The sequence below is a fragment of the Solanum tuberosum genome, unplaced genomic scaffold, assembly GCF_000226075.1.
Source record: "Solanum tuberosum cultivar DM 1-3 516 R44 unplaced genomic scaffold, SolTub_3.0 scf00132, whole genome shotgun sequence".
NCBI classification, from domain to species: Eukaryota; Viridiplantae; Streptophyta; class Magnoliopsida; order Solanales; family Solanaceae; genus Solanum; species Solanum tuberosum.
The window spans coordinates 1,022,608-1,036,120 of NW_006239055.1; positions in this window are offsets into that span (position 1 = coordinate 1,022,608).

Genomic DNA, 13,513 nt, shown 5'->3' on the forward strand with positions numbered 1-13,513 from the left:
TGCTTGAAGATTGTGATGAAAAAGGAAAAGAGAAAACTACAAAAAAAAAAAAAAAAAACTGGACAGAACCACCTTATTGGAAACCACTTCTTCCCCAAACTAACATGTAATAATGTATGCTACTTATTTAATAATTCAAAGTGAATTGAACTTGCGAATGTTCACCTGATACAGACTTGCGGGCTGCGACTACATTGCGTCTACAGGTAACTCCTCTGCTTAATTCCTTTCTAATTATTCAGGTTCAAATATTTGTGAGCTAATTAATAAATGGGTCCCTTAATAAATCAATATTAATTCCCACTAACTTCTCCTACACAGGCCATATGGTAAGGGTATTAAACAAAGAGCAACTTTCACATATAGCAAACACAAAATTCATATTTGTATGCTATAGCAAAGTTTGCATAATTGCGCTCCATAGCAAACATAAATATGTATATTTCTCTATACATATACAAAATGAAGCAGTTGTATAATCTGTTTTGGTATACATATACAAAAAGATCAATTGTATTAAGTGAGAGAGGCGAGTGAGCGAGCGAGATCTGGGAGAGTGGCGAGCGAGATCTGGGAGAGGGGAGAGAGGGGAACGAAAATATATGTATATATACAATTTTCTCTCGCTTTATACAAATATAAAAAGCTTTTTATTAGTATTATTTATATATATAATAATTTGAGATGTCATAATTTTTTTTAATAATATGCTTGAAGATTGTGATGAAAAAGGAAAAGAGAAAACTACAAAAAAAAAAAAAAAAACTGGACAGACAAGAGTGGAATGAGTCATGAAAGTGAGAGTTCTCCTTACTAATAACACACACCACAAAAGGTTGCCCCCTCAATGGGTCCCACTCTCACTCCCCCACCTCCCACTACAATCATTACACAAACCCCCACCCCCTTGTCATCCCCTCCCCCCACACAATATTTTTCATCTTCGATCTCAATTTATGTGAAGACCGTTGATTAGATTTTATAATTTTTATTAATTTATTTTTAATTCTCTACGTTTTTTATAAGAAATTATCATGTAAGAGATCTAAAAAATATAATTTTCTATTATTTATTTTATATGTAATCATAACAAATCATTTTTATAGTAAATACAAATTTTAACTTGAAAAAAAAAGATTTGTGAAATTTGTGGCCTACATCAAGTGTATACTTTCCTATCTCAGATAAATAGTCACTTTAGCTCCAAACAATTATTCTAAATTCATTTCACTGGAAATTTAAGATTAAAATTGGTAATTATTTTCAAGTATATCATTAATATTAGATAGGAATTAAGAATTTTTTTTAAAAAAAAATTACCTTACCAATATGGGTTATAGTGCAGTGGGATTGTTTCACCTTAATTAGAGGTCTCGAGTTTGAGCCTTGGATATGGAGAACATCTTGTTTAGAGCACCACCCCTCGAATGGACTCTACAGTGTGGCGATTCTAATTTAATCGGGACTCCAATGTGGGCTCCGAACACCGGATGAGAAATTAAAAAATATATAGCTTTAATAAAATATAAAAAATATACTTGTATATGTCTTTTTTTATATATAAATATGGAAGAAGTTGAAGTGATTGCTAAAATAAGATGCAACAAAAACAACAATATATTCAGTAAAATTTCACAAGTGAGGAAAGAAGGGTAGAATGTACGCAAATCATACCATTATCTCGTGGAGGTAGAGAGATTATTTCCGAAAGATCTTTGACTCAAATGCAACAATTTCATATACAAGAAGAAAATATAGCACATCACACGGAAAGAGCAACAACAACAAAAAAATAATGAAATAATTGAAACGAAATAAACAACATACTCGGATAGATTATTGAAAGCATTGCAAATAATGATGGATATCAAAAATAAAAACTATTATTATAACTAATATAATGACAAACACCAATCATCATAAGTAAGACAACACTACCTACTAATCTTCAGTCGTAATACATGTCTTCCGTACCTTCGTATATAAGACCATATCCTCGATAATCTGCAACAACGTTATATTTCTGTCTTATCACCTCTCTCAATAATATAAATTTAAGATGAAGAAAGTAATATATATTCAAATGGCTATAAATTATATTATTCAAAATAACATAGAATATTTAAAATTAAGTTATTTTTATATATAAAAATATACTATTTTTAAAAAAAAAAACTAAAGAGAAAAAACTATGAGCAATTAAAGACAAGTAAAAAAGAGGCCATCATAAAGATATTCTCTCAAAATTGAAACTCCTACATTTTTATGTATTCTTTTAGAAAAAAAAAGAATTAGTTTTAGCTACCTTTCTCGAAGGAGACGTATTTACAAGATAAAATATAAATTTTAATATAATACATAAGGAAAACAAGTTGTAATGTTATTTACAATAATTTATCTCTTACTTTGTGGAGTTTTCACTGAATTTGCCGTTGTATTTAATAATAATCTATACTGACTTGAAAATATATATTAGACGATATGAATTGAATACAAATATCATTTTTAATTTTATTAAAATAAAGATAACCATTAAAGAAAAATTTATTTTTTTATGTGAAAAACGATTCTAAGATGATTTATACATGTAAAGAGAAAGAACATAAATATTTTAATGAGAAAATGCAAGAGATTAATGAAGATGGATTTGAGAAGAGTTGAGGTAGACTGAGAAAAAATTTGAAAAGGGAATTATAGTGAATTTCAAGCAATTTAAGCTTTGGGTGTCCAAGAATAATGGTGTGTAGCAGTTAAAATAAAATAAAAATAAATATTGACTATCTGGGGTTCAAAGTTCAAACTCAAAGCTCCTTCATTCAAATGGATATCAATTACCACTACACCAAAGATATAACTACAATGTCCAACTTTAAATATATATCATTTAAATGTAGAATTTGACATATATATACAATAACGACAACATATTCAATACAATTCAACAAAGTGAGATATGAAAAAGATATAATTTACACAAATTTTATTTCTACCTTAAAAATAGAAAGATTATTTTTATAGATCCTCAAGCTGGAAAAAATATATCATCCAAAACCATCTAAAAAGGTAACAAAGGTATGAAAAAAATAGTTTAAAAAATAACAAATAATAATATAAAAATAACAATAACAAAATAATAAAATAATCAAAGCATAAATAACAACAAATAATAATAAAAATCGACACACAAAAAAACTAGCCAAGCAATACTATTTACTATTCCATCTATCCTTAATTACTTGTCCACATTTCCTTTTTTAGTTGTCTCTAATTACTTGTCCATTTTGACAAATCAAGAAAGGACATTTTTTAACCTATTATACCCTCAATTAATTACTTTGAAAAATGTAGAACTTCTTGAATATCTTAAGTTTTTAATTTATCTACTTCATAATTAATAGAGGTAAAATGGTAAACTCACTATGAAAATTATTGTTTTCTTAATAGATATGTCAATTTAATAATTGATAAGTAATTAGGGGGACCGAAGGAATAGTTAATTTAGTGTGAGAGTAATTATGGTTGTAAAAGTGCATCTAACCAACACAATGGGACAAAACATATTACTAGTACTTTTTTTTATTGTAATGGGGGTTATTCTTGGAATTCTACATAAGCAAAAAGAGAGAAAATCATTTCTTCTTTTTTTATTTTGATTTTACTATTATTGTAATCACCTCCATTTTGAGTGGGTCCCACAGCATCTATAATCATTTAGTAGAAAAATTAATAATTGTATTAAAGTATGATATTCCTAGGGATTAGTAGCTTAGATCAATGGTAGTTGCACAATTTTTTTAATGGAGTAGTAGTATTTTTCAAGTTTATATTCTTAAAATATTATTATAATGAGCTAGGGGTATGTACATTGACTACACTTGTTGCTTCACTAGAACTTAACACACAACTCATAATTTAATAGCAATTTTTTTTCTCTAGGGAGAGTAGATGTGAATTGTGATGAAGACTTCCCATCACTATTTTATTCTTTTATGTTCAAAAGTCGATTTTGTCCTCTTGTCGTTTTTGAAAAGACCATGATTTTGGTGACACAAGCAAGGGCTTTCTAGTGATAAAACAATCATATAATATTGGATCATTTTTTAATACAAAACAACGACATATTCTGTGTAATTTTATAAGTAATATTTGGAAAGAATAATTTATATAAATCTTATTTTTATTTTATAAAGGGTAAGAGATTATTTTCGAAAAACGTCAAATAACATACGTATATTAAAATAATTTGAAAGAAAGAAAATACAAAAATAAGTTGGATCATTTTAATTAATATGGGCCCAAATCCTATGAGCATTCTATGGGCTTATCTGCATAAACCATTCTTGTAGGCTTATATGGAAAGTGGATAGATACTCATTTCTCGTATTATCATTTAGCTCGAAAAAATTTGATGAGGAACTTATAAAAATAACTATAGTTTAGAGGTTAATAAATTTCGGAAGTAATAATCAAGATAATTACTATTTGTAACTAATTTTTAATTGATTATTCAACTGTATTCATCGTGTTTGGTTGTTGTATTCTAGTATACATAAGCGATTTTTAAGTATTTACTTCAAATATTTAATGTGGTGCATTAATTGTGCAGTAGTATCTTTTTCAAAAAGAAATTTAGCATAATATTTCAATCTTCCATAATCAATGAAACTATGAAATCTCATAATACATTTTCCATGAAAGACAAAGGAATTGCACCAAATATCTTTTCTTCTTCATTGATTTTGTTGAATCACTAATTATTACTTGTACGACATTGATACAATAATTTTTTGTTGTTGAATATATTGATACGATATTGATATGAATGCATTCTGGTGATGAATACGCCATAGAAATACTCAAATACATTGATACAAATATATAATAGTGAATAAAAATATACTCAAACACATTGATACAAATATATAATAATGAACAAAAATACACTCAAATACATGATACAAATATAAAAACAAGGAACTAATAGATGTGAACACATTGATACAAATTTTATAAAAGTTGCAATATACACAATACATTGATAAAAAATGAAATAATAAGGCATAGAGACACTTTGATATATTATACAAATGTGTAATCAATATAGATACAAACAAATATTTGTTACAATAACAGTGAAACAAATACACTCAAATACAAAAATTCCTCAAATTCGAGATATGAACTCCTCATAATATATCTGATCTTTCAAAATATCACCCATTAATTTTAGTAACAATTTCATGAATCCGTAATTTAAACTTAAACTTCAAAGCTTTCTCTTATGACTGATAATGAAGTTTCGTAAATCATCTCGAGCCAATGATGACAACGCTTTATCATAGAAAGGGAGAGAAAGCGCAATGTCATTAAGTTTGAATTTGAAAATTAGAATTCATAAGAATTGTCAATGTAAGAAAAGAAGAAGAAAAATAATTATCCATGAAAAAGGGAAGAATGTTTTAATTTGAGGTTATACACTAACTAGTGAAATTGTCCGTGCTTCGCGTGGCTAGTTTTTTTTATTGGACAATAATATATAATATTTATATTCATGTTAGTATAAGATATATAGACAATATTGATATTCTCTTCATTTGCGATATGATACACTTTTTCATCTTTATTAAATATATAAAATTAAATTTTTCTTACATCTTTTAAGTGCAAACTATTCATATGTATATAGTAGAATAAAATATTTGCCGTGGTGAAATAAATGAAATAAGAGATCATAATTTGAAATAACAATATGTTGTATTACATATTTCTTACGATCTTCTATACAAATTTTGATTTCGTAAAAAAAACTTTTGAAATTCGTCATTGTGTCTTTATTATTAAATTTGTTTATTATTATTTTTAAATATTAATTAATTATTTATTAAAATTATGAAAAAGAAACATGAAAAGGTTATAACAATATTTAAGAGTAGAAGTTACAAGTAAAATAAAGAGACACAAGTTATGAATTTTATTAGACACTAATTGCATTAATTATCATGTATTGATTTTATTTGTAAAAATAAATAAATATGAAAATAAGGGATAGAAATACAATAATGAATTTTTTTTTGGTGACTGCATAAAAGATAGAAATACATTTCAAACAAAGAGAATAGTGACGAAAATAGATTGTTACATACAAAAAAAAAAGACATCACAAAATTAATATTTTATTTTTAATTATTTTCTTGCAATCATAATAAAAATGAAGCTCATGATCATCATAATATTTTTTGAAATGAGATAGTTATATTAATTGTGCTTCATAACAAAAAAAAAATAGTAAAGAACCAAATGAGTAACATTGCCAATACATGTGGTTAAGTTACTTATACAAACTAAAGATTATAAAATTATAGCAAAAGTAGCTACCTTACCAATACAAGTCAGAGTAAAAAAAAAAATCTAGAAAAAATAATCCCTAATTATGCTTCAAAAAAGAGTTTTTCTTCTACCATCTTCCATTGCAAGTAGATCCACCCTCATATTATGTGCTCCATATGTCAAACTCTTCATCATATGCTACCAATTGAATAAAAAAACATAATTAAGAATAAATAAAATATCATATCAATTGAAAGTGATTATATCAAGAGAAAGAAAGAAATCTAAACTATATGTAATATATCAGTAAATTATTTTTTAATTGTACTAACAATAAATAATAATCATCTCTTGAAATCTAACAAATATTGTAATCAAACTATATTATATTCCACAAATTGACTACTAAAGAGAACGATCGCATACTACCAACACATTGTTCATTATTACAAAGTTGTTTTTTTAATCATACTTGATTGGAGAATGATAATATATACATAAATAAAATATTAAGAAAACATGTCCAAATACATAAAAATAAAAAGACACTTGAGAATGAAATATTTCTTACCTTCTATGTGCTTCTTTTTTCGTTACATGTTAGTTAATTCACAAACTAATATGATGAAGAAGAGAAAATATATTCTTGAATGTAAATTTTCATGACTTGAAAATGAAATAATACAATTCTCACCTTTATGTACTTCTTTTTTTGTTACGTGTTAGTTAAACCACAAACCAATATGATGAAGGGAAATGATAATCTTGAATGTGAATCTCCATGAAACTAAATATGAATTGATATAGGCAAAATATAGGAATAGCATAAGACATCGTAAACTTGCAAATTAATGTTTGAAGGTTATGGACATGAAAATTATGAGATTCTTGAATATTATTAAAAATAAAAATTAAAGACGTGTAGGCCATGGGTAATTACTCCTTGTAAATAAATTAAATAATAAAGAGAAAAACACTTAAAATATTAAAATATATCATCATTTTATGATTTATGATTAGAAGTGAGGCTAACAAAGAAAAACAAGAACGTGAAGAGTCTTTGTTATAAATGTTACTCCATTAATAAAATATGTGTTTGTAATAAATTAAGTAATTTGATTTTATACTACAATAACTAATTTAAATAAGCAAAAATGCCAGAAAAAGGAGAAAAAAGATAACTGCAAATGGAGACCATAGAGAGGTGCCACATCACCTTGTCTATGTTTCTCCTTTATTATATATATAGATCTAGATTTGGAGAGAGAGAAAAAGGAAAAATAGATAATTGATAAATACAATACCTAGAATTAAGCCTAGAAATACACTAATTGGAAGATACTGTCACGCCCCGAGCCTACACCCTGGGCGGGACTGGCACTCGAGAACCATTGCTGGCCCCAAGTGAACCCTTGGCCTGGCTTAACTCTTAACGGAAGACTTTACTCAACATAAATGTACTTTAAAAGTAAACTGAAAGCTTAATAGATAACTTCCAAAATGACAACTCAAGTCTGAAACATCAACACTAAAATGGAAAGACTCAAGAACTAACATCAACTAATTGTCTATGAAGCCTCTAATAACTGAGATGGACGTCAGGACAAGACATACGACATCCTAATAAACTAAAATGATAAAGTAATAAAAAGGGGAATCCTACGAAAACAAGGAGGCTCACCAACAATTCTGAAGCTCAACTGGATCAACGAAGCGCTGAATGCTGACCCTGGTTACCTGTATCTGCATCATAAAAGATGCAGGCCAAATGACATAAGTACATTGAATGTACGAGCATGTGAGGGGAAAACTAAACATGACATAAGCTTGAACTGAAATCTGAAAGAAACACTTACCTCAACCTTACTCAACTCAATGGAAAAATAAACAACAATAAAGGTGCAATTTATATAAAGCATTTAAAACAGTAGATAACATCTCAAAGTATTGAAAATACCATAATATCTCAGTTGCATATAAGAATATAAAAATAAACTATGTTTGGGAGATTCTCTAACCGACAACCATCACTATGAGCTATGTGATGATACAATGTCTCGCCCACGCTGCCAGAACTGTCCTATAACTTGCCGGATATAGAACGCCTCAACTAAGTGGATCCACTAGTCTATGCTAAAAAGCATTAAGGAATCATCTAAAAAGTATGACCCTTTCTACCCACGTTGGCTACATGATTTATGGAGACTTGAGTTATTATGAACGCGTACCCATATCGGTGCTCAATACTACTCCCAAAATATACTCAGATCATATGTTTAAAAACATAACTCTTTCTCTGTGGTTTGAGATTATTACTCAAAAACTAGCTCAAAATCTCTCTTGGAAATCGGTGTTTTCTCTCTTGTTTAAATGTGAAAATATTTACTCATAGGGAATACTTAGTTCCCATTTAATCTTTTAAAGAAAATGAACTTCGCTCTTACTCTCACTCAACTCAATGCTCAAGTCTTAAAACCAAGTTTAAAAATATTTGTAAAAGACTTTTGAAATGACTCTAAGAACTCTCTAGACTTGGCTCTTAACTTTCCTTGAATTTGAAGTTATGAATTCAAGGATGTGATTCATGTTTACGGATGATTTCTAGATGTTTAGAACTCATTTAGAGTAGTTAGAATCGATAAGAAGTGTTAGTACACTTTAGAAGGACTTAAACAGGCTAAATGATGAAGAACGGGTACGGGCAGACGTCCCGGAGCGCTAGCCCCAAGGTTCAGATGATGCTAAATGGCTCATTGCTTGCGCGCCGCCCCATCCCCTTTGGTGCATCTTGGGCGCGCCGCGGCAAACCTCCCCCAAGCAAACCCGACAAATTTTTCTAACTTGTTTTCTGATCTTAATTCGATTAAATTCGATCCTTTTTCTCAATTTCTCTTTAGATTCAGATACCCAAAAACATGTACACAAGAATATAACTCAAACAAATCTAATAATCGACACAAATATCTCAAGAAACTCATCAATCTCAGTCCAATTCAAGAACGAAAGCAAATGCAAGAACACACATCAAGAACATCAGACTTTCAATCTTTTTAGGACGAATTCACACTGAAATAAATATGTTTGGTGCATGGGTAAACGAACTTGTAATGACCTGATTCCGTCGTTAGGGAAAAGCCAATGGGGAAAGAATTGGGGCCAGAAAACTTTTGAGTAGTAACTTGAGATTTCCTAGCCTAGTCCAAATTTGGACGAAATCAGAGTCAAGCGAGTCTAGGGAAATATGGTAATGAATGAGAGATTTAATAATGGTTTTGATTACTTGATTAGATAGCTAAGACGTTAAGGAACTCGTACGACTTTATGTAATCTAATTTGGGCGAGTAGAACTCCCGAAACTGATCTTAGCGTGAACGGGTATTTTCTGAGTGTCATGGGATGAAGGTGTGTTGTGAAATGGGGGTTTGAAACTCTTAATTTAGCTCTCTGTTGATGTTCAAGCCGCTAGGGCTGGATTATTCCCGCCAGGGCGGGGACGCTGTAGCGGGATGGGTCCCGCTGTGGCGGGACAGTCGCGACTTAAGTAAAAAATAAACCCCAAAAATGTTTTATACTGCACTTTTTGACTTTGAGAGCTAAGGAACGACCCTAGGTGTTTTCTTGACAGTTTTCCACCATTCTTGAGGCTAAAGGTAAGGTTTTCACTCCTCAAATCCACTTTTCGATCCGTATAACTTAGTTTCTTGGGTAATTATCAATGGGGGAGGGTTTTGATATGTGATTTATGGTGGAAGAAACCCTAACCTGGGTATGGGGATCAAGGGTTTGGCCTAGGGTTGATAAGGTTGATTATAATTCGGGTAATTAAGCCTTATTTATTGATCCTTCCGTTAATTGTATGTTTTTAGACCACGAACAAGCGGGAAGAATCCGGAAAGGGAAGATTCAAGTGCCTTAGGGGATTCAAGCTTGGATTTGAGGTAGGTGATGGTTGTGATTTCATTATGGTGTAATGTATGTTAGTAATTACTTCATTATGATACATGTATGTATGCGAGTGTTGCATTATTGATCACACTAATCGTAAATGAGGATGATTGAATAATTGTATGCCATGAATCATGACTTGATTGTATGATTATGAGAATGTACATTGTGATTGTGGTTTGTTGAATGGATCAGGTGTTACGTTCTGACACACTAACTGGGATCGATTGCCACATACCGGCATAAACATAGAAACGGGTGTCACGATCCGACACACTAACTTGGAACGGGTACCACGTACCGGTACACTAACAGTTTGGGTATGGGTTCCATGAGAGGACCATTGAATTGGGTTTCGTGAGAGGACCATTGAATTGTGTTGTGTATCTACTTGTAATGATTACGTTCATATCTAATGATGATTGATATTGGAAGACTGTATGTTGCTCTAAAATGAATACCAATATATATTATTGAGAACGTGGAATGCTATATTGATCCTGAAAAGATGACTAATATTGTATATGTTCGGTATATACTTGTTTTATAATGTTGTGGTTACTTGCATATGTTTCACTTATTGGAATAGACGTGTGATCCTACCAGTACACTGTGGTTGTGTATTGATACTGCACTTGCTTGTTCTTTGTTGAGTACATGGCATCTTTAGGCAGCTATTGATAGACCTCAGCTAGGTGACTATTGAACGTGACCGGATTCAAGGGTGAGCCAGTTCTTTCATGTTGCCATGGATCTTTGTTTAAGTCCATCTTTTTAGACTCAGACTATTTGTTTAAGGTGTTGTTTAGTTTCGGGGTTGTACCCCTTGTTCTTAGACTTCTTGTTAGTAGAGTTTTGGTACAATGACTTTCAGGTTCTAAGGGTTATGACTTTCGCATTAGTTTGGCTAGTTTATTTAAACGTTTGGAGTTTATGGGAACTCTGTATAATTTTTGCATTTAAGTTGACAAATGCGCCTGCAACTTTTGTGAGTTTGATGAATGATGTGTTCAAACCATTTCTTGATTCGGTTGTTATAGTATTTATTGATGCCATTTTGGTTTATTCGAAAAGTGAGGAAGAGCATGCCGACCATCCTCGTATTATTCTGGGTGTTCTTGGGAAACAAAAGTTGTATGCGAAGTTTTCTAAGTGTGAATTTTGGTTGACTTCGGTTGCCTTTTGGGGCATGCAGTTTCAAGGGAAGGGGTAATGGTAGATCCCCAAAGGATTGAAGCAGTCAGGAATTGGGTCCGACCTAGTAAAGTGACTGAAATTAAGAGTTTTGTGGGGCTCGCTAGCTATTATCATCGCTTGTGAAGGGATTAAGTTCAGATTTGCAGATTCATGTTATAGGTGACAACATTCAAGAAGTTTTAGTAAGGGACGACTAGATAATGAACACCATTACTTTGGAAAATGCATTTAGTATTGTTATCATAACATGTATGGGTTGTTTAGCGAATAATGAAATTAAGTTATGTCAATTGAGGTTAGATGATTTACTACAATTTCATGGATTGATTGTATATCAAAAAGAGGTCAGGATACGACTGCTACAATAACAACAATGCTTACTTGGTTAAGTTATTAAGTATGTTACAATTGTGGAGAACCTGGGAATATGAGGAGGAAATCAACAAGGTCGTGGAGGCCGGGGAAATGGTAATGCAGGTAGAGGAGCAGTGCAACCAGGCAAGGAGGTTGCCCATCGATATGACATGGCTCAGTTTTATGTCTTTTCGAGCAAGACTGAGGTTGAGGTGTCAGATGCGTGATCACATGTACTATTATTATTTTTGACCAGATGGCTAATGTGTTGTTTGATTCGGTTTTACTTATTCTTATGTGTCCGTGCGATTTGTCTCAGAATTTGATATGATTTGTGATATACTTGATGCCCCCATCCATGTTTCTACCCCAGTTGAAGAGTCAGCCATAGTCACCCATGTATATCGTGTTGTCCTGTTGTATTTATGGATTTTTAGATTTGGGTTGATTTGGTTATGCTGGATATGACTGACTTGATATAAGCTTAGGCATGACTTGATTGTCCCCCTATTATGTTGTGCTTAATGTTAATGCTAAGTTGGTAACTCTAGAGATCCCGGGTAGGGAAAAGTTAGAGTGGGAAGGGGGTACAAACCTAAGTTAGCTGAGGTCATATCTTTCGTGCGGGGTAGGAAACTGGTGGGGTAGGATTGTTTGGCGTAATTGGCTCATGTTCGGGATGTTGAGGTTGAGTCTCCCTCTATTGAGTCTATTTGTTGTGACGTCAGAATTTAGAGAAGTGTTTCCTATTGATTTCCGTGGTATGCCTCCGGATAGAGATATAGATTTCTGCATTGATTTGGAAACTGGCACTCGCCCCATCCCCATTCCTTCTTATCGCATGGCTTCGGTAGAATTGAGAGAGCTTAAGGCTCAAATCCGAGAGCTCCTTTATAAAGGTTTCATCCGTCCTAGTGCTTCCCCGTGGGGTGCTCCTGTCTTGTGTGTTAAGAAGAAGGATGGTAATATGAGGGCTGATGATTTTTTCTTAAGCCATAAGGGGGTGGATTGATACCGGAATGACAAGCTTATGGATAAGGAAAGTTCCATTGAGTATACTTGGGTGAAGGAAATCGAAGTATTTTAGTAAGAAAGTGCATATAAAATTGGGTTAGTCCATTGAATTTGATGAGTTTACTTGAGTTTGAGGCGTCGTGTTGATGAAAAGGTTGACTTCGTAGTGATAGTCAAGGTTGACTGAGCGTAATGGTAATAAGAGTTCGTGAGGGATTGGGACGGGATGCAACTATATAATAAAATTGTTGGTTAAGCAAATTTTTGTATAGTGATAACGATTTGCGAGTATTTAAGGTTGTGGTTTTCTAATATTTGGTGAGTAACGTGGTTGTATGGAAAGTTTTAAGAGATGGTGGGACACCACTCGAATAGAATTCAAAAGAGCTAGAGTCATGATGAAGAAAAATAGTAGGATGTAGTACAACCTTTAGAGAGAGGTGAGAGCAAAAATATTTTATTTGATTGCAAAGGCTAAATAGGTATCTTCAGAGGGGTAGATAATTGGGTTCAGAGACGCGTGATTTAATTCGTTTGATGTGGCTATGGTAACAGTGTCATAAGTCGTCAGATTGGTTAAAAACTATTGGAAAGGACTTGAGAAATGAGTGTACAGACATTAACTTGAGTGTGATGATAAGTGCTTTGTTTTTGTTTTGAGTTTAGTAATGAGTAC